At 41.0% G+C, this 22,697-nt stretch overlaps 1 protein-coding gene across 7 annotated transcripts in view; it reads left to right on the forward strand.

Annotated features, from left to right (window-relative positions):
- The window catches only part of LOC128693506 (thrombospondin type-1 domain-containing protein 4), a 624,956-nt gene that overhangs the window by 522,587 nt on the left and 79,672 nt on the right, over positions 1-22,697 (forward strand). The window lies entirely within an intron of this gene.

The following is a 22,697-nucleotide window of genomic DNA, read 5'->3' on the forward strand; positions in this document are numbered from 1 at the left end:
AGCTGCTAACGTAAACAGGATGGATATAGGGTGTACAATATGCTAACTGCTTCGGTGGAAAAAATGAATGTCTCTTGCTATTAGTGTCTAGCTGTCTCAGTGACTTCATAAAGGGATCTGTACACTTTTGACTTTTAAATCGGAAAATGAAGTGAAATTTCATCAAATATTCTGTACTAACTTATGGCCAGCTCAGAGTGAAACGAACCAAAATGCTGAAACTGTCAAACAGAGATTTTATGCACAGCAGAAGTGAAAAGAGATTATCGACCCCGAGTGTAGAAGAGGCTTGTCTCCTATATAAGAGAGTATGGGATCTTCCTCCCTGTATCCACCCAGTTTACTCTACAATGAGCTTGTCTGAACACACCTTGGATTAGCTGTTCAATGTGGTCTTCAGATTTCGTTACGATAAGAACTAACTGAAGAGCATGCACAGAAGGGAGGATAAAGTTGGTACATAAATGAAAAAAAAAATCCCTGTGGAGAAAGACTCGGTTCAATAAACCTGCATTAATATGCAACACCTGCGTATCTTTAGTGTTATCTTTATTAGTCTAATACAGAGATGTAATAACTAAGCCTTTTATAGTCGAGTTAGTTGAGCCATGCAGCAGTAGTAGACGTGCTCGCACGTGGACGGGACCTACTAGCAGAAATTCGTAAACCCCATAGGGTGGGTTTACGTATTTCTTACGTATTACGTGTTAGTAGGAAGTCGTGAGCCAGAGATTTAACAATTGTACTGTCAGAGGCCTTATGGAAGCTTTGAAATAGAATTAAAACAAGCTTATATTCAACTTAAATTAATATTAATCACGAAAAACTTCCACAAAATGCAGATGAAAAAATCCTGTAACTATGATGATGCCGCCGCCGCCACCAATAATAATAATAATAATCGAAATATTAACAGAAAATGCAGGTGAACACGCATAACTGAGAAGCAAATTGGCCATTTATATCCTTTTTCATGGTCAAGAGTCATTAGGCAGAGATGGGAAAAATGTGTAATGGTCGCTCAAAGTTTGAGACTTTTCTGTTGTGTGGCTGTCGACAGCCTGAGAGGTGGCGAGCCTTGTTCCGAGCACAGCCGAGCGGCAAGCCAAGCACAGTCGCGCATCAGGGTGAGAATAGCCGAATGTAAAGATGAGTTCAGTCGAGAACAGCCAAGGACTTATATGATGTGCGGATATCAGTTTCTTTACCCACATATATGTTAAAAAACATAAGAACGGAGGAGCTCTGCAGTAGGCATACCGGTCCATCTTAAGCAAGTTCAGCAACACCCACTCATGTGCCTAACATATTTTTAAAGCTACCCAAAGTTCACGCGGTAATGACGCTATTATAAGTCTATTCCATCCATAGCTCTTTTGCCAAGTTTCCTTCCAAGTTTCAATTTGTCCAACTTGAACCCACTGCTGTGAGTCCTGTCTCTTTAATACTTTCAGAACGCTATTTATATTAACTTTTTTTTCATTTGTACAGTTTAATCATATCCCCCATTTCTACACCTCCCCAGTGCATTCAGTCTAGCCTCGTAGGAAACGTTTCTGATACCTGGAATCATTTCGTCTTCCTTTTCTGTATGTTATCAGCGCACTTATGTCCATTCTTTAGCATGGAGACCAGAACTGAGCAGCATCTCCAGGTAAAGAAGATCCGAATAACTTCAGAATGAAGAGTAAGGAAAGAAAAGTGTACGTGTGTGTGTGTGTGTGTGTGTGTATGTGTGTGTGTGTGCGAGAGAGAGAGAGAGAGAGAGAGAGAGAGAGAGAGAGAGAGAGAGAGAGAGAGCAAGTGGGAACGCAACATTAAACCCTCCTCTGGGCTGCTTTCACCTTTGCACTCACCTGAGTAACCAAACAGGTTAATATAATACCGTTGAAGGAGAGAGAAGAAAAATAACATTTTCTTGCCTGCAGAAGGACACAAAAAAGCACAGGTTATGACGTGACTGACACAGGTTAACATGGGTCGCGGTCACATCTACATATAACCAACACTTTATGTGCCCTAACCCGGCAGTTTTGTGCCCTACTAAGTGTAAAAGGTACCCTGGCGTGCCCCTCTACCTGCTCTGTCGTAAACTACCATTCCTGTTAGTACCTTTGATGTTGTGGTAGCCGACGATGTCTGATAATGGTGTTTAAAGGTCACGGCTAAGAGACAGCCACTAATGTAGGTAGCTTCATTCCTGTACACTATGTTGAGCACATGCAAATTGTCTGTTGGTTGTGTCCTTCTGTATACGGTCAAGGGTTAATAACAAAGACAGAAAGTAAAGGGATGAGCACCGTAGATAACGAAACACATAACCAGTGAAAAATTCCCAATATGTTTTCGTGTTTTCTGTTGATTTCTCTCTCTCTCCCTCTCTCTCTCTCTGTCTCTCTCACGGTATTGTGCTTTTTTTGTTATTTTTTTTTTTTTATTTTTGTTATATATGTCATAATTCTACAGCTTTTAGCAAAGGCACTTACGAACTCAGAGCAGCAGCAGCAGCAGCAGCAGCAGCAGCAGCAGCAGCAGCAATAGCAGCAGCAGCAGCAGCAGCAGCAGCAGCAATAGCAGCAGCAGCAGCAGCAGCAGTAGCAGTAGTAGTAGTAGCAGCAGCAGCAGCAGCAGCAGAAACAGTGGCAGCAGCAGCAGCAGCAGCAGCAGCAGCAGCAGTAGTAGCAGCAGCATCAGCAGCAGTAGCAGCAGCAGCAGCAGCAGCAGCAGCAGCAGCAGCAGTAGTAGTAGCAGCAGCATCACCAGTAGCAGCAGCAGCAGCAGCAGCAGTAACAGCAGCAGCAGCAGCAGCAGCAGCAGCAGCAGCAGCAGTAGTAGCAGCAGCAGCAGCAGTAGTAGCAGCAGCAGCATCAGCAGTAGCAGCAGCAGCAGCAGCACCAGCAGCAGCAGCAGCAGTAGCAGCAGCATCAGCAGTAGCAGCAGCAGCACCAGCAGCAGAAGAAGCAGCAGCAGCAGCACCAGCAGCAGCAGCAGCAGCAGCAGAAGAAGAAGCAGCAGCAGCAGCAGCAGCAGCACCAGCAGCAGAAGAAGCAGCAGCAGCAGCACCAGCAGCAGCACCAGCTCCTGTTGTTGTCGTGTAATAACAAGAATTGACAGGAAAAAAATTGATAAATTACAAATATCGACATTTTACCTTCGGAAGTTTCAGCACTGGACAGCTCTGAAATGTAAACTGTTGTTTTTCCACACTGTGTTATCATTGCGATGAAGCCTACGGATGATTGGCTACAGCTATCCTGTATCCATGACAACAGCGACTCTATGTGTGTGTGTGTGTGTGTGTACTCACCTATTTGTGGTTGCAGGGGTCGAGTCATAGCTCCTGGCCCCGCCTCTTCACTGATTGCTACTAGGTCCTCTCTCTCCCTGCTCCATGAGCTTTATCATACCTCGCCTTAAAACTATGTATGGTTCCCGCCTCCACTACTTCACTTTCTAGGCTATTCCACGGCCTGACTACTCTATGACTGAAGAAATACTTCCTAACATCCCTTTGATTCATCTGAGTCTTCAACTTCTAATTGTGACCTCTTGTGTCTGTGTCCCATCTCTGGAACATCCTGTCTTTGTCCACCTTGTCTATTCCGCGCAGTATTTTGTATGTCGTTATCATGTCTCCCCTGACCCTCCTGGCCTCCAGTGTCGTCAGGCCAATTTCCCTCAACCTTTCTTCGTAGGACAATCCCCGTAACTCTGGGACTAGTCTTGTTGCAAACCTTTGCACTTTCTCTAATTTCTTGACGTGCTTGACTAGGTGTGGATTCCAAACTGGTGCTGCATACTCCAGTATGGGCCTGACGTAAATGGTATACAGAGTCTTGAACGAATCCTTACTGAGGTATCGGAACGCTATCCGTAGGTTTGCCAGGCGCCCGTATGCTGCAGCAGTTATCTGATTGATGTGCGCCTCAGGAGATATGCTCGGTGTTATACTCACCCCCAGATCTTTTTCCTTGAGTGAGGTTAGCAGACTTTGGCCATCTAAACTATATTGTGTCTGCGGTCTTCTTTGCCCTTCCCCAATCTTCATGACTTTGCATTTGGCGGGGTTAAACTAAAGGAGCCAGTTGCACGACCAGGCTTGTAGCCTGTCGAGGTCTCTTTGTAGTCCTGCCTGATCCTCATCCGATTTGATTCTTCTCATTAACTTCACATCGTCCGCAAACAAGGACACTTCTGAGTCTATCCCTTCCGTTATGTCATTCACATATACCAAGAACAGCACAGGTCCAAGGACTGACCCCTGTGGAACCCCGCTTGTCACAGACGCCCACTTTGACACCTCATCACGTACCATGACTCGTTGTTGCCTCCCTGTAAGGTATTCTCTTATCCATTGCAGTGCCTTTCCTGTTATGTGTGCCTGATCCTCTAGCTTTTGCAGTAACCTCTTGTGAGGAACTGTGTCGAAGGCCTTCTTGCAGTCCAAAAAAATGCAGTCGATCCACCCCTGTCTCTCTTGTCTTACTTCTGTCACCTTTTCATAAAACTCTAATAGGTTTGTGACACAGGATTTTCCCTCCCTGAAACCATGCTGGTTGTCAATTATACACTTGTTTCTTTCCAGGTGCTCCACCACTCTCCTGATGATCTTCTCCATGACCTTGCATACTATACACGTTAGTGATACAGGTCTGTAGTTTAGTGCCTCATGTCTGTCTCCCTTTTTAAAAATTGGGACTACATTTGCCATCTTCCATACCTCGGGGAGTTGCCCAGTTTCAAATGATGTGTTGAAGATCTTTGTCAATGGTACACACAATGTCTCTGCTCCCTCTTTAAGGACCCACGGAGAGATGTTGTCTGGTCCCACCGCCTTTGAGGTGTCAAATTCGCATAGCAGCTTCTTCACCTCCTCCTTGGTTATATGTACCTCATCCAGCACTTGCTGGTGCACCCCCCTGCTCTGATTTCCTGGAGTCCTACTGGTTTCCACTGTAAATACTTCTTTAAATCTTGTGTTGAGCTCCTGACATACCTCCCGGTCGTTTCTTGTGAATTCCCCATCACCCTTCCTCAGTCTGATTACCTGGTCCTTGACTGTTGTTTTCCTCCTGATGTGGCTGTACAACAGCTTCGGGTCAGTCTTGACTTTCGTTGCTATGTCATTTTCGTATTGCCGCTGAGCCTCCCTTCTTATCTGTGCATATTCGTTTCTGGCTCTTCAGCTAATCTCTTTATTTTCCTGAGTTCTCTGTCTTCTGTACCTTTTCCATTCTCTAGTACACCTAGTTTTTGCCTCCCTACACCTTTGGGTGAACCAAGGACTCGTTCTGTTCTTCCCATTATTTCTGTTTCCCTTGGGAACAAACCTCTCCTCTGCCTCCTTGCATTTTGTTGCCACATAGTCCATCATTTCTTGTATTGGTTTTCCTGTCAGTTCCCTCTCCCACTGAATGTCTTGAAGGAAGTTCCTCAAGCCTGAGTAGTTCCCCCTTTTGTAGTTTGGTTTTTCCCACCCTATTCCTGCTGCTCTCTCCACTTGGAGCTCAACTATGTAGTCGAAGCACAGAACCACATGATCACTAGCTCCCGGGGGCCTTTCATACATGATATCCTCGATGTCAGAACTACTCAAGGTGAATACAAGGTCCAGTCTTGCTGGTTCATCCTCTCCTCTCTCTCTGGTAGTGTCTCTAACATGTTGATGCATGAGGTTTTCCAGTACCACATCCATCATCTTGGCTCTCCATGTTTCGGGACCCCCATGGGGCTCCAGGTTTTCCCAGTCAATCTCCTTGTGATTGAAATCACCCATAACTAGTAACTTTGCTCCCCCCATGTGTGCTCTCCTGGCCACCTCGGCTAGTGTGTCGACCATTGCTCTGTTGCTCTCATCGTATTCTTCTCTTGGCCTCCTGCAGTTTTGTGGTGGGTTGTACATTACTGCAATTATCACCTTATGTCCCTCAGACTGGATTGTTCCTACTAAGTAGTCCCTTTCGCCCGTGCCATCCATTCCTTCCATTTTCTCAAACCCCCACTGGTTTTTAATGAGCAGTGCAACTCCTCCTCCCTCTGTCTTTCCTGAGGATTTGATATCCGGATGGAAAGATTGAATCTGTTATTATTCTGGTGAGTTTTGTTTCTGTGAGTGCTATTATGTCTGGGGATGTCTCCTTGATTCTTTCGTGCCACTCCTCATACTTATTTGTTATTCCATCTGCATTTGTATACCACACCTTCAACTTCTTTTCTAAGATTGTGGTCTGGGAGGTGTATTGGGGTTGGGGAAGTGGGAGACCTGATAAGGAACTATGGGTGGTTGCTGTGGGGGTGGAGTTTGTAATGCAGTGGGTGGGGGCATTGGATGTGGCATGGGTGTTTTGGTTTAGAGTGTTTGGTTGCACTGGGGTTGACCTGGTTGGGAGGCTTCTATAGGAAGTTGTGAGGGAGGCTGCATTTGATCTTGTGTGTGTGTGTGTGTGTGTGTGTGTGTGTGTGTGTGTGTGTGTGTGTGTGTGTGTGTGTGTGTGTGTGTGTGTGTGTGTGTGTGCGCGCGCTTTCATGACAACACTAGCAATATTTTTTTCACTATCAAGAGGGAGAACAAGAGGAAACTTTTATAAACTACTCGTACAAAATAAGCGTTGCAGACGAGACATTAGAAAATATATCTTCGCTAATACAGCTGAGCAGGGATCTCAGTAAATATACTGTGTGTGTTACAGCCGGTGAAATATCCTCACAGAGTGTAATATGAGAGATCCAATACCTAAACAAGGACAGATACACACATGCAGTATATGTGGCATCAAAGTTTCCTTAAGGATTATATACTACCTCAAATATATGTGAAATACTTACTCTTACGTGCCACTCTCTCTTAATCAGGAAGATACGAATGGAAAACGATGGTCCTAAAAATACAGAAAACTTTGGAAAGATAAGAATAGTCCAGCAAGTGATTGCTAGTTTTCCCCAAATAAGGTTTAGCACTTTCCACTGAACATTATATTAACATTAATATGAAGCTAATAGTCGGGAAGAATCGCGCGATGCCAGAAAGTACCGTCTTCCTGTACGGCTGGGGCTTAGTGGTCTTAGAGCAACCCAGGTTTTACAGCTGAATTGGTACTTTCGTCTGTTCGGGTAGACGAGAATATGTTGTTTGTTATGGGAGGAACCAGAACAGTTTTACATAGACTAGAGCTGAGTATTCGTATAAAGCACAGTGCTAGTGAGGAAGCACTAGCACTTTCATAGTGTACATGGGAAAAACAATAGATAGCCTTGGTGTGAACTTCTAAGTCATCTGTTATCTGAGAACAACTGTCAATTTCTACATAGATTAAGGACTGTCGTGTGAATAAGTGTGATTTGTGAATAAGCTAGGTGAAGGGTAGTAAAAAGTAACTTCATACTCCACACATTTGACTCAAAACCAGCTTTGACTGAGCCCAGAAAGTTACGAACATTTGACGTCAGTCAAGTCAACTGAAGGTAAATAACTGGAGACTGGAGCTTGAGCTCTACTCCTGGTAAGTATACAGAGATTCGCATTAACATTGGTCCTTGAGCTCAGAGAGTTGACTTGCAAGGAAACACTAATATAAATGAACCTGACTCCACTGGAGGCTAGGGTTAGGAAAAACATGAGGAACGAATGATGATTTGATGGGGATGATAGAGATAAACGAGTCAGACAGACAACAAGAGAATAAAGGTCATTTCTAGCAATAAAATAATGATGGACTTTTCCCAGGAACACGGCCATTTCATTTGCAACAAAGGGAACATTAATCTAGTGATGGAAAAAGGCAGTGGCCAGCGAGAGAGCCAGCAAATTTGACCTTTACTGAGACAACGCAGCATAATGGCTGCTCTGAGAGACAGGTGCCTCATGTCTTAGAGACTCTTGCCTAGCAGACAGGTGACACCCCCTGTATGACAAACAGGTGATCCCATGTATGACAGGTGACCCCCTGTATGACAGGTGACCCCCTCTATGAAAGGTGACCTGTATGACAGACGTCTCATTCAAAACTTCAAAGGTTACCCATTTCACTGACAACCTTACAATATCACATTTTCATTTTGTCGTAATTAAAAAAATAAAGAAAAAACGACGATTTTGAAAAACACTCACAACACTGAAGCAAGAGTATAATACATTATACATAATTTGAGCAAATATTGTGTGTGGCGTAGTTCTATTGTGTGTGTGTACTCACCTAATTGTGGTTGGAGGAGTCGCTTCATAGCTCCTGGCCCTGGATGTGTTTACATAGGTGTACTCACCTAGTAACATTCTTATTTCATCACGTCAGTTTTTTATTGACGTGAATCTCAACATTAGTTTTGTGGTATACATATTGATATATGGATATTGTTTCCTTACCATATGTCTTCGTTTCTGCTCCTCGACATCTATGGGTAAACTAAGGGTTCTGTTTGGTCTGTTCTTTCCACTTCTTAGTCAGTTGGTAGAATTAGCGACTTTGTCAAGCCGTAACTTTGTCAAGCCGTTATGGCTTTGTCAAGTCGTAACGGCTTGACAAAGCCCCTGGAGAGCGAAACGTTGCCACAATAAAATGTCACATTAGTTGCACTTGTGTCTTTTTACTTTACAGTTGCTTTTTTGTTGTGCAGTTTGTGTAATGTAGTTTGGGATATTCTTTTGCCTTCATCGCTCCCTTGTTATAATATTGTTTTGATTCATACTTTACTTCTCGTTTTGAATTCAGTAAGCAGAATTTTTATTTCATTTTATTTTTTGTGAAATTCTGTGAGCCTGCTGCAACCTGTACTGCTACTGCTGCTGCGCTACAGTTTGTTGTAGTGTCGTTGACAATGTTTCTGCTACAGATCCTGAAGCTGTTGATGATGCTCCTGTCGCTACTACTGACACTGCAGCTGCTCCTGGTTGTTACGCTGTTGTTGCTATTAATAATACTGCTATCACTGCTGCTGCTTCTGCTGCTACTTCTGCTGCTGCTTCTGCTGCTACTTCTGCTGCTGCTGCTTCATCATTGTGGCGTGCGCCGTGTATGTTACATTTAATTCGACGTTTGTTACACAACATTTAGCATGCCCGCTCGACCGGTGAACAGATAATCCAGAGTGTAGCAGTTATGAGGCCCCACTGCTGCTCATATTGTCCAGTTCACGTGAAAGCCGGCTACTTTAGCCATGTTGACGTCACAGCTTACTTGGCTGAGAGGCAGACTTGCACAGACACTGGTCGTGACCACTTCTGCTTTGGATGGTTTTGAACTGTACCATTTATATCTGACTTCTTCTCTAATCATTAATATTGTACACAGTGTATATACTGGTGAAGGAATACATGGGTAAAGAAACTCGGATTTGATGCCTTGTTTGTTTGCCTTGCCTTTGCTCTGTCCTACTGACTGCTTTGTTTACTCAGTTACCACCAGGTGCTACAAGCCTTTAGACTACCACCTGTGTTCTTAATAATCATTAACTATCTTTAACTCCCACACGTCAATTTAAGCCATTCAGTCTAACTGGCCACTTAAGGCATAATTAATACTCTTTACCCCTAGATAATTAACCTTGTATATTTTCCGTAGCATCCCTAACATTCACCTGGAGTTACAGACAATTATACTAGTCATACAGTAAAACTTAGACCTCATAGGTGAAATCATTAATCTCGCTCGGTTACAACCCTAGCGGTCAGGTAAGATTAATGTAATTGTTTGGGATCACATTAAAGTAACTGGCTGAGAAATTGCACTTGTTCTTTCATTTGATGTCTATATATAATATACGTCTAGGGAAGTGTTCATCTTGTTCGAGTACAGTACATGTTTTGTTTCTGATGCTGAGCTAGCCCCGCCACAGCTTCACATATATTAATAATATCAGCAATAATAATTGTCAGAGGGAACTCATCGTACTGTTTTATTAGTGTATTTTTTTTTTTACCATTTTTTCGTTTACGGGCGATAGTTTGAGAATGTTAAAACACACGTGTCCAGGACGCCAATGAAAGTTCCCAAGCTACTAGATGACCAAATCGTTTAGTAACAATACTGGTACTGTCTTGAATCATGCCAAGTAACAGTAAATGTGCGTGATGCGTGAACAGCTGTCAGGACACATGTACATACAGATACGCGTTACAGTGACCTTAAAGCGCCAATATGATAGCTAGTGTTAATACCCATTGTCTATGATGAGGCAAGGCGATGCACAGCTGACATGGGACGATGAAAAGGACGCTCAGTTTAAATATGTAGGCATTTTTAGGAAGATTAACCCTGGAGACAAGTGAATAAGAGGAAGTGAGAGAGATACGTGGCAAAAATCTTATGGTTAATCGTCTGTTATTTGTTAAGAGAACTTATGTGTTAAGAAGTCAGCTGTTTGTTTAATATACCTGAAACTTGGGGAAAATGACAGCTAAACAAGCAATAATGAATAAGTAAATGAAAAAAAGATGAAATGTATGAAAGACAATGCACGAGAGGAAATGAATGAGCGGAATGAGGGAAGATATAGAATAAACGAGACCGAATGTAAAGGAATGGAGGAAATGGAATGCATGGGGAATTGAATGAATGAGAGGGTACGTGCGAGGACTGAATGATTCAAAATAAATGTTCGAGCACAGCTTTGGTAACTCGTCACAAGTTCTGCTTCAGTGACTCAACAAATTGTCTTCATATTGCTTGTGAATTTTTTAACAAGCTTGTGAGAGGAACATCCAGGGATACTTCCGTGGCTGTGTCTCTTGAACCACCTCACACTGTTGACCTCCAGCTGTTGGTCCCCTTGTGTTGACCTTCAGCTGTTGGGCCCCTTGTGTTGACCTGACTTCCAGATGTTGGTCCCCTTGTGTTGATCAGCTGTTGGACCTACTTGTGTTGACCTCCAGCTATTGGACCCCCTTGTGTTAACCGGCTGTTGGATCCTTGTGTGTTGACTTTCACTTTTTGTCAGTATTGTATACCATTCTTGTACAACTTCTTGAATCCCTCATGTGTTGACCTCCAGCTGCTGAACCGTCGTGTGTTGAGCTCCACATCTTTGGTATTGTGTTTAATGAGTTTCGACGTTCTTTCCCTAGTTCATCATGCCTCTCTATCCCATCATAAGAGTTGCCTGGGTGCTGATAGGTCTCATTTTCCAAGAAATTGGAGTTACTCTTCCTTTCCTTGCATCAAACTTAGTTATCTCCCATTTCAGGGGCATTCTACGGTCCCTACAGTTTTAGCGCTTCCCAGTAATATAATTGTTTAGTTTCTCATCTAGACCTCTCATCTTTATTGCCACTAATATTTATTAAAATCTTAACAACGTACGATTGCTGGTCTCTAATACGTGATTACCGTTAATCTCCTGTCTCATTACTCATTACTTAAAGCTACATATTGATCCTGCCTCCACTACTTCACTCTCCAGTGTTCCATTTCCTTAAACCCTATGACTGAAGAAGTGCTTCCTAACATCCCTGTGACTCATCCGAGTCTTCAACTTCCAGTTGTAAACCCTTGTTCCTGTGTCTCAAGTGTACTCACCTATTTGTGGTTGCAGGGGTCGAGTCACAGCTCCTGTGTGTGTGTGTGTGTGTGTGTGTGTGTGTGTGTGTGTGTGTGTGTGTGTGTGTGTGTGTGTGTGTGTGTGTGTGTGTGTGTGTGTGTGTGTATGTGTGTGTGTGCGGGTGTGCTAAATGTAATAATAATTCACCAAGAGAACTAAGGTCACGTTGCACGTTGCAGTTGACTCAAATGACACAGACAAGCACACAACACTGATTGGCACTCAGGAGCATTTAGGGGCACCATAGTAGTACCCAGAGACACGGGAATAGCAGTGAGGGACACGGGAGTGGCAGTGAGAGACAAGGAAGTGACAGTAAGATACACGGGAGTGACAGTGAGAGACACGGGAATGGCAGTGAGAGAAACGGCAGTGGCAGACACGGGAGTGACAGTAAGAGACACGGGAGTGACAGTGAGACCCGGAAGTGGCAGTGAGAGACACGGGAGTGGAAGTGAGAGACACGGGAGTGACAGTGAGTGACACCGGAGTGGTATGCTGCAAAATAATGGCTGCAAATTCTTGTATGTGTTGTGATATGAGGTTCACAACAAAAATTCTAGGACAGGAAATGACAGAGAAGGGTAGAGAGGGGAGAGATATTAAGAATATAGAGTACAAACATGGCTGAAAAATGACAGGATATGTACGAAGCGAAAGCTAGAGTGAGAGCAAAAGTGAGACAGTGAGAGCAAACAGAAGTAAGAGAGCGAGAGACCGGGGGAGGGGGGGGGGAGGAACCTAGTGGTTTTGAGTGGAGTATGAAACATGTCTTCCTTCAGGAACCAAACAAAGGTAGTAATTGTGACGTTGCTGAGAGGATAGACAACCCTGCTCTGTATCAGTGAATAAAACAACCTACGTCAGCATCAGTCAATAAAACCTACGTCAGTATCAGTCAATAAAACAGCCTACATCAGTATCAGTCAATAAAACAACCTACGTCAGCATCAGTCAATAAAACCTACGTCAGTATCAGTCAATAAAACAACCCATGTCAGTATCAGTCAATAAAACCCTATGTTAGTATCATTCACTAAGGTAACTTGTGTCAAAAATGATAATAATAATAATAATAATAATAATAATAATAATAATAATAATAATAATAAGAAGAAGAAGAAGAAGAAGAAGAATGTAGTGGCTGCTACTTTATTAGTAGTAGTCAATAGTATTAGTACTTATATACTAAACTAAGATAAAGGTAAATATTCTTCTTCGCCTTTATAGTGCATTTTATGAGCTCATGGTATGTTGTGGAGGATAACAGCAAGGTTGACAGGTTATACCTGCGTCCCGTAGTTATGGAGGATGACAGGTCATACCTGCGTCCCGTAGTTATGGAGGATGACAGGTCATACCTGCGTCCTGCAGTTATGGAGGATAACAGCAAGGTTGACAGGTCATACCTGCGTCCCGTAGTTATGGAGGATGACAGGTCATACCTGCGTCCTGCAGTTATGGAGGATAACAGCAAGGTTGACAGGTTATACCTGCGTCCCGTAGTTATGGAGGATGACAGGTCATACCTGCGTCCTGCAGTTATGGAGGATAACAGCAAGGTTGACAGGTTATACCTGCGTCCTGCAGTTATGGAGGATAACAGCAAGGTTGACAGGTCATACCTGCGTCCTGCAGTTATGGAGGATAACAGCAAGGTTGACAGGTCATACCTGCGTCCTGCAGTTATGGAGGATGACAGGTCATACCTGCGTCCCATAGTTATGGAGGATGACAGGTCATACCTGCGTCCTATAATTATGGAGGATGGCAGCAAGGTTGACAGGTTATACCTGCGTCCTGTAGCTATGGAGGATGACAGGTCATACCTGCGTCCTATAATTATGGAGGATGGCAGCAAGGTTGACAGGTTATACCTGCGTCCTGTAGTTATGGAGGATGACAGGTCATACCTGCGTCCTATAATTATGGAGGATGGCAGCAAGGTTGACAGGTTATACCTGCGTCTTATAATAACGGAGAATGACAGCAAGGGTGACAGGTCATACCTTCGTCCTATAGTTATGGATGATGACAGCAAAGCTGGCAGGTCATACCTGCGTCCTATAGTTATGGATGATGACAGCAAAGCTGGCAGGTCATACCTGCGTCCTATAGTTATGGATGATGACAGCAAAGCTGGCAGGTCATACCTGCGTCCTATAGTTATGGATGATGACAGCAAGGCTGACAGGTCATACCTGCGTCCTATAGTTATGGATGATGACAGCAAGGCTGACAGGTCATACCTGCGTCCTATAGTTATGGAGGAGAATACTAAAGTTGAAAAGTTATACGGGCGTCGTGCACGAACAAGGTTACGTAGTCTTATTGAAATCATTTTTTTTTTCACATGAAGTCTATAACTGATTATGAACTCCTCCTTGCATGGAATGCAGCAGAACATTGCAGTCTGAAGCTGTTATTGACAAATAATCTCAAAAAAAAAAAAAATTATCCAGGTATGACAAACCCACTGCTGTACAGAGTGCACACAACCCAAGAGAAGCAGCCATATCTCACTTTTCGCCATCCAAATCCCTAAAAAACATAAAAGAAAATAGTCACTCCCCATGTTTTCCAATGAGCATCCATCAAATCTTCGACACTGTAATTCTATTGTTACACCTTAAGGCAAAAGAAATTTTTTAGGATACTGGGTTTGGAATAGTGCGGACAGACACACTTCTAGTGAGACAAGGAATCGGATACAATAACTTCTCTTCAGTCAGTAACCGATTTGCAACGAGGAGAATTACTTGTGACGAAGAAATCCATGAAACGTGGAAAATGATGATTTTATAGATATAAAATATGTTGGTGAGCGCCTCGTAAGTTTTACCTGGTCCCACCACCTCCTTTCTTCTGCTTTTGAATTTCAGTGATCGAATCTGATACGGGAAATCTTTCAGTTATTCTTATTTATTTATTATTATTATTATCATTATTATTATTATCATTATTAGTAGCAATAGTAGTAGTAGGAGGAGGAGGAGGAAAAAGATAGGGAGAGTGAGCGAGGTATACTACCGTAAAGGCAGTGCGTCTGAAAACTGTTGCATACAATATACAACTATACTTTCGTTATACATACAAGAATATTTTTTATCTCATGATACATATATGAACATTAGAAATCTGAGGATTTGATAACTGTAGGTTAGACAACTATGGATTAGATTAACGTAAATCACATGTATATGGATTCGACAACTTTATCATCTATAAACTGGGTTACATTACTAAGGATGAATTAAAATATTAAATATATATGGACCTGTTAATTCTGGATTTTATATATATTGGGTTAGATAAAAAAAAAGTTATTCCATACACGTAAAACAGAACTGTTTCCTTGACACAACCCATTTAATGTTGGAGAATTTGCATAAGTTATCTATATGCTTAAAACGGAGCCCCTAAACTAAATATTAACCGATAACTGAAATAGATCTGTGAAGTGGTAACCATGGGTTAGCGTAATAAAATATTATCATAACCTACCATAGAGTGGGCAGTAAATTGAGAGCGGGACTGGTTTTAATGAGCTAAGCTTGGTCATGTTGAAAGTCGCTCTTCATCATTAGCAAATTCAGAATTATTTCCTGATTCTAAATCGTGTTTAATTATCTCCTGACAGAGAATTATCTTATGATGATGTCGGCAAGCTCATCAAGACAAAATAAATAATGGCCAAAGCATTGCTAATTATTCAGCTGTGCTCGACAGCGATCTATCAGCGCTTATTGGGTTATTATCCAAATATTTTAACCTGTAATTACTGCATATCACATTGTAATAATATGTAATTTAAATGTTGCTGCAATTACCATTGCTTGTATTTCGTCACGAGTATTTCTTGTCAGTAATGAAGTACTGAGCCTCGTGTCTGTTGATGCAGATACACACCGGTCACTCTCAATTATTACACACCAGATTTTTAGGTATAGCTTATGCGTTTCTAGCATAATAATATTACTAACCTGTAATTACATCACAAAACTTTTGCATTATTTTTTACCACGGGGCGGGGGCGTTGATCCCCAAAACCCGCTCCAGGTGTACCCTGGTATCACTTTTATTAGCTTTTGTTGGAATGTATTAACTCCGTGTTCTGCATTCATCTATGATTATTGATTCTGAAGATGAGTGGTTAATTACACGAAAATACCTAAGCAATCATGTAGTTTTTGTATTTATTCATGGTTGATGATTCATCTACGTAATTCGCGTGCCACCTTCAATACCACCTGATGTTTAAACACTTCAGCCTTAGCCATCATGTGAAGAAGTTTCCGACTCTAAATCTGAGTTATTGAATATAAACGCAATAAAACCATCCCCCCCCCACAGTGGCCTGTCAGCGGGAAACTGAGATGGCCAGGTCAGCTTCCCTGATGCTGTGGTCAGCACCAGTGACCTGTCAGTGGGAGGGTGTAGCGACCAGGTCAGCTTCCCTGATGCTGTGGTCAGCACCAGTGACCTGTCAACTGCATGCTGAGGTGGTCAAGTCAGCTACTCTTCTGCTGTGGTCAAAACCTGTGGCCTGTCTGTAGGAAGCATAAGGTGGCCATGACGGCTCTCCAAGTGCTGTGGTCAGCACAGCGTGAAAGTAAATCATATATTCTTGAATATATTATATTGTGATACCTTCTGTACATTCCTGAGCTCAGTAAATGACTTGGTAGATATTTTGTTTCTTCTAATTCTTCAAATGCTACCTTTGTTATGCCTCAAAAAATTAACTTCATATATATATATATATATATATATATATATATATATATATATATATATATATATATATATATATATATATATATATATACGTATGTATATATACATATATGTATATACATATATATATATATATATATATATATATATATATATATATATATATTATATATATATATATATACATGTATATATATATACATATATATACATATATATATATACATACATAAATATACACATATATATATATATATATACATACATATACATACATATATATATATATATATATATATATATATATATATATATATATATATATATAAATAAATATATATATATATGAACATATATATAAATGTATATATACAAATATGTAGTATATATATATATATATATATATACTACATATATATATGTATGTATATTTATGTATGTATATTTATATAAATATATATATATATATATATATATGTATATATATATATATATATATATATGTATATATACATATGTATATATATATATATGTATATATACATATGTATATATATATATATGTATATATACATATGTATATATATATATGTATATATACATATATATATATATATATATATATATGTGTGTGTGTGTGTGTGTGTGTGTGAAGGCTTACTCAGCCCTGTAATAACTTCAGACAGTATTACCAAGGCCGGCTCCTCCTCAGGAAAATTAATGAATAGAAAAAGAAATAATAACAGACAAACATAAACACTTTATTATATAGAAAATATAAAATATAAAACACTTAAATATGAAATATTAATCCTACATTAAAGAAAATGAAAAATGAAAAATATAAATGATAACTGAATTCAACGCTAATATATATAGGGGTGTCTGGTGTTGGTGACACTGTGTTGTTGAAATCGTAGCCGTTGCTGATGATGGGGGGGGTCGCAGGTGTTGGTTACGACCCACTGGCTAGTTCTTCACAGTATACCCTTGAGTATTATATCCCGATGACAGGAAAACAGGTTCTTTACCGCTGCAATGATGAGGGGTTACGTCCTGCAATTTCATACAGGTTCACAGGTAATTAAATCCAAAACGGGGAAGTCTCAGGACGTTAGTCCATCTCCACCAGTTCTTCTCGTTGACTGACAGGTGACCCTCTCTGTCATCCAAGCTGAAAAGATAGACAGGTTACCCACTGCTTAAATAATCACTCTCCATGATAAGTACAATACCTAAAAGATGTGGTGATTATTACAACAGTCAACATAGAGCAAGGCTGAAAAGACTAAGTTTATTATTGGTCAAAAGTGAAGCTTTCAACCCATAAATCCACTAGAATACAAGGCAAGCATGTACTTACAGTAGTGCTGGGAGCTGTGAGTCTAGTGATTACTGTTTGGACCAGAGCCCCACACATCACCTTTCGGGGGGGGGGGGAAGGAGGCGGGAAAGGGATAGCGGGAGCTAGACTGACCCTACCTTAACAAGCAGCCGGCAGTCAAACTATCACTTTCGGGGTGGGGGAAAAAGGCGGGAATAGCGGGAGCTTGACTTACCCTACCTTAACAAGTAGCCGGCAATGAAACTATTGTTACTATATACTCCCTTGCTACTCCTATCTATTGAACTTTTCCCTCACACTCCCCCTTACCAAGACTTACAGTCAAGGAGTATAAGAAGAATAGGCGAGGAAAAAGTTCTAATATGTGGAAGTCGCGTTAGGCAACAAATCTTCTACTGACTGTCACAAATTAACCAGTCAGAGAAATAATTGGATGAACCACTGATATACACAATATGGAACTTAAAAGCCTGGAGTGCCAATGTCCACCTCAAGAGGCGACTGTTGGTTCCCTTAAAAGTTTCTAGGTATATCAAAGGTTTGTGGTCCGTTTCTAAAATGAATTCTTTTCCCAGCAAATAAAATTTAAGTTTGGAAATACCCCACACAAGGGCTAAACATTCCTTTTCTATTGTGGAGTATCTTGTTTCTGCGGGAAGGAGTTTCCGGCTTAGGAAGCATACAGGGAAGGGAGTACCATCATGGTATTGTAGTAACACCGCATCTAAGCCAGTATTGGAGGCATCAGTTCTTAAGCAAAATGTTTTATTAATATTTGGAATCTTAAGTATAGGGTCTTTCGAAAAGATACTTTTAATCTCATTCAACTTTCCCCGAGCTACATCGGAAAGTTCAAGAGGTTCCTTCACAGACTTTTTAAGGAAGTCGGATAAGATGCCTGTAAGATCAATAAGGTTCGGGATAAACCGTGCATAAAAATTTACAGAACCAAGAAAGCTATGCATGAGCTTCTTGGTTTTGGGGAATTTAAATTCTAATAAAGCTTTGATCTTACTGGGGAGAGGCTGCAGAGAGTTATTAGAAAGTATCAGTCCAAGATATCTAATCTTGTTATACCCAAGGAAGCATTTCTTCGGCTTGGCAGTGAGGCCATGTGAGCGTAACCTATGCAAAACTGATGTTAATGTTTGGATATGTTCGCCCCACGTGGATGTCATTACGTAAATGTTATCACAATAAACTGAAACATTTGGCATATTACCCAAGACCTTTCTCATCAGTCTCACGTAGGTAGCACAGGCAGTTACCAAACTGAAGGGCATAGTTCTATATTGCATCAGTCCTTGGTGTGTAGGAAAAGCGGTGTACTGCTTAGAAGAAGGATGTAACATTACTTGATGATATGCCTGTGCAATATCAATCTCTGAAAAGAAGGAAGCGTCATAAAAAATGTGTAGATCGCTATCTATTAAGGGCATAGGCTCAGCATCCCACCGAGTTATAGCATTAAGGCCTCTGAAGTCAATAGCAAGTCTATATGAATTATCCTCCTTCTTAACCATGACTACTGGTGAACAATACGAAGATACTGAAGGTTCAATGATCTTTAGTTTTAATAATTTGTCTACCTCTTGGTCAAATGCATCCCTAAGGTGAACTGGAACTGGGTATAATTTTCATTTGATAGGATTGTCCGTCACTAAGTCAATCTTATGGACTACCGTGGAGGTAACACCTGGAATATCAGTAAAGACGTCTGAAAAGTTACTCACACATTGAAGTAGTTCATGTCTCTTATGGTCATCCAAAGATTCATTAATATTAATGTTGGTTGCGCCCGAGTGGTCAAGAGTCACCAAGTCATGTAGTTCTTCATCATAGTCTAAGTTAGAGGTGTCAATTACGCACACTTTACATTCTTCAGTTGTCTTATCAAGTTCGTGTAGAAAAACAAAGTCAAAGTTATTAAGGCAGTTAACCGAATTTCTTCGGTAATATTTCTTAAGGATGTTGATATGATAAAGCTTAGTTTTCCCCTTGACTTTTATGAGGTAATCAACTTTCCCACAAATTTTTAATACTTTATATGGACCTTTCCATGCTACTAATAATTTATTTGACTTGATAGGCAAAAGTACAAGAACTTCATCCCCTACTTTAAAACTTCTCCTCTGACTTTTGGAATTAAAATATGTTTTGTACTGGTCCATTGACAAACTTAAGTTTTTCGAAACTATGTCAGAGGTCTCCTCAAGTTTGGATCTAAGGTCAAGGAGAAACTGGTAAGAAGACTGAACCTCAGCATTTACCTCCTCATTAGTCCATAAGTCATGAAGGATGGACAGTGGACCTCTGGCCTGTCTACCATAGATAAGTTCAAAAGGTGAAAACCCCAAAGAGTCACTGGGAACTTCCCTCATGGCAAACAAAGCACAGGGTAGGTAACGATGCCACTCCTTAGGTTTAAGGGAGCAAAGTTTCCTTAAAATGGACTTGAGAATCGAATGCTGGCGCTCAATCCTCCTATTACAGCTGGGATGATAGGGTGTGGTGAAGAGAGGCTTCACTCCCAGAAGTTGGCATAGATGTTGCATTAAGTCAGATGTAAATTGTGTCCCACGGTCAGACAAAATTTCTCTAGGGATGCCCACTCTGGAGAAGATGGACAAAAGGGCTTCAGCCACTTCTGTAGTGGTTATGGTCTTTAAGGGTATGGCTTCAGGAAAACTCGAAGCATAATTAACTAATGTTAATATATATCTGTGTCCCCCAGATGAAAGTGGAGATAAAGGACCAACGATGTCAATAGCTACTCTTTCAAATGGTACCGTAAAGATAGGCATTTTGACCATAGGTACTCGCCTGGTACCTCGAGAGGATGACAGTTGGCAAACTTTACACGATCTACAATAGGTAGTGACATCTGAGGACATTTTTGGCCAAAAATAGGTTTCCCTAATTTTATTTAAGGTTTTACGATGCGAGAAATGTCCGGCCACTGGCAGGTCATGAGCCATTTTAAGAACAGTCTCTCTGCATTGACTTGGAACAACTAAGATGGAATAGTCTATCTCAACTGAATTTAATTTGAATACTGACTTGTACAAGATACCTTTTATATATTCAAATTTATATGAAAAGTTTTTCCTTCGGATCACTTGATTTTGTTTAGCGGCATTATGGCAATTCTGAAGAGAAGGGCAATTACGTTGTAACTTGACAAAGGAGTCCTTCGATATATCTAAAGGCTTAAAGTCAGGGAAAATCAAAGGATGGACAGTAGGAGAAGCCTGGGCTTTGGTCTGAGCCCTAGTCAAGACATTTATGGTATCGGAGGTGATATCTTTACTTTCATTTAACAAGTGAACCGGTGATCCTACTACCTCGCTTTCGAGAGTAGCATCAATGGTTTTTAATCCCACATGAATCTCACGAGACATTGTCTCATCTGAACTTTCGAGGGGCTTCTCTGACTCTACAGGAAGAGGATCTGAAAAGCTTATGTCCACCTTTGGCGATGAAAGGTCAACCTCAGAAGGAAGAACGGCACCTTTTACATTACCTATTAGTACGGAGCAAGAAGTGATGGGAGCTAGTACAGCTTCAGACCAACCTGTGAACCATTTAGACCTAATGTAACAAAGGATGGTAGGAAGTGTCCGTACGGCCCAAGTAGTCTGAAAGTATAGCAGAGGAATGAGTTTCTTTAAGGTTAGGGAACAGCTTATCGGAAATGACTATACATGTGCATCCAGTGTCTCGTAAAATGGTAGATACATTAAGTCCATTAACTGTTCCTGAACAGAAGGGTGCTTGGTCATTACAGTCTTTAAAACATCTTTCAACTTTTTGGACCTTCTTAGGACAATCTGGACGTTTATGTCCCTTAACACCACACAAATGACAAACAGGAATAAAAGAAGTCATTTTACTTTCCATTAGAGGCTTTGATTTCTTAAGGTCTGATGAACCCTTGCCCTTAGGGTTCGATCCCTTTAGGTCTTTATAGGAATTGTGAGCCTCAGCATACAGGTCAGCAGCCTCAGCAACTTCCTCAGCTTTAATCAGGTTACGTTCTCTGATGAATGTTCGTATCTGATGGGGAAGAGCTGTCAGGAACTGGTCAGCAACCATGAAGTCTCTAAGAGATTCATAACTGTGATCAATTCCTGAACTCTCTATCCAAAAGTCGAACAAACGAAAGAGTGTTACCTGTAACTACTGAAAGTTCTGGCCAGGCTGTAAGGTGGCATACCTGAAATCTTTCCTGTAAGAATTAGTGGTTTTTTGATATGCTTTAAGGATTGCCTTCTTCAGTAGGTTATAATTACATATGATATCCTGCGACAAAGTTGCATAGATATTCAAGGCTGTACCAGAAAATAACATTCCTAACCTGGTAGCCCAGGTGTCAGCAGGCCATTCACAGAGGGTAGCGGTATTTTCAAACCTGATAATGTATGAAGTTATGTCTTCCCCCTCTGTGAAGGGAGGTAAATTAGGTGTTGGAATATGTGCACTGACTGCACGTTGTTCCATTACTCCTTCCTCTAATTGTTGTTGTGTAAGAGTTAACTTTTTATTCTCTAATTCAAGGCGAGATTTTTCGAGCTCGCGATCCTTTTCTCTCTCTATTAACTCAAGTTCTCTAGCTTTTTCTTCACGTTCTCTAGCTTTTTCCTCAACTTCTCTATCCTTTGCTCTTTCCTCAAGTTCTCTTATTTTAGCCTGTTCCTCACATATTTTAGCCTGTTCCTCACGTTCTCTAGCTCTTCACGATCAAGTCTATCACGCTCCTTTTTGTCTTCTCTTTCTCTTTCTAACTGTCTTTCTTGGATTTCTCTCTCAATTCTCTCTCTCTCCTTTTTCTCTTCTCTTTCGATTCTCTCTCTCTCCTTTTCTTCTTCTCTTTCCCTTTCTAACTGTCTCTCTTCTCTCTCAATTCTCTCTCTTTCAAGTCTTTCCTGGATCTTAGCACTAATGAAAGATTCTAAATTTTTCCCTTTTATTCCTAACTTACTTCCAGCATTCATCCAAAACTGGTATTCCTCCATGCTTGCAAGAATAACTTAAACTATCAGGGGAAATGAAACAGGTGTTAAAGAAAACGGAGGGTTCAATTCCT

The sequence above is a fragment of the Cherax quadricarinatus genome, unplaced genomic scaffold, assembly GCF_038502225.1.
Source record: "Cherax quadricarinatus isolate ZL_2023a unplaced genomic scaffold, ASM3850222v1 Contig5, whole genome shotgun sequence".
Taxonomy (NCBI): Eukaryota; Metazoa; Arthropoda; class Malacostraca; order Decapoda; family Parastacidae; genus Cherax; species Cherax quadricarinatus.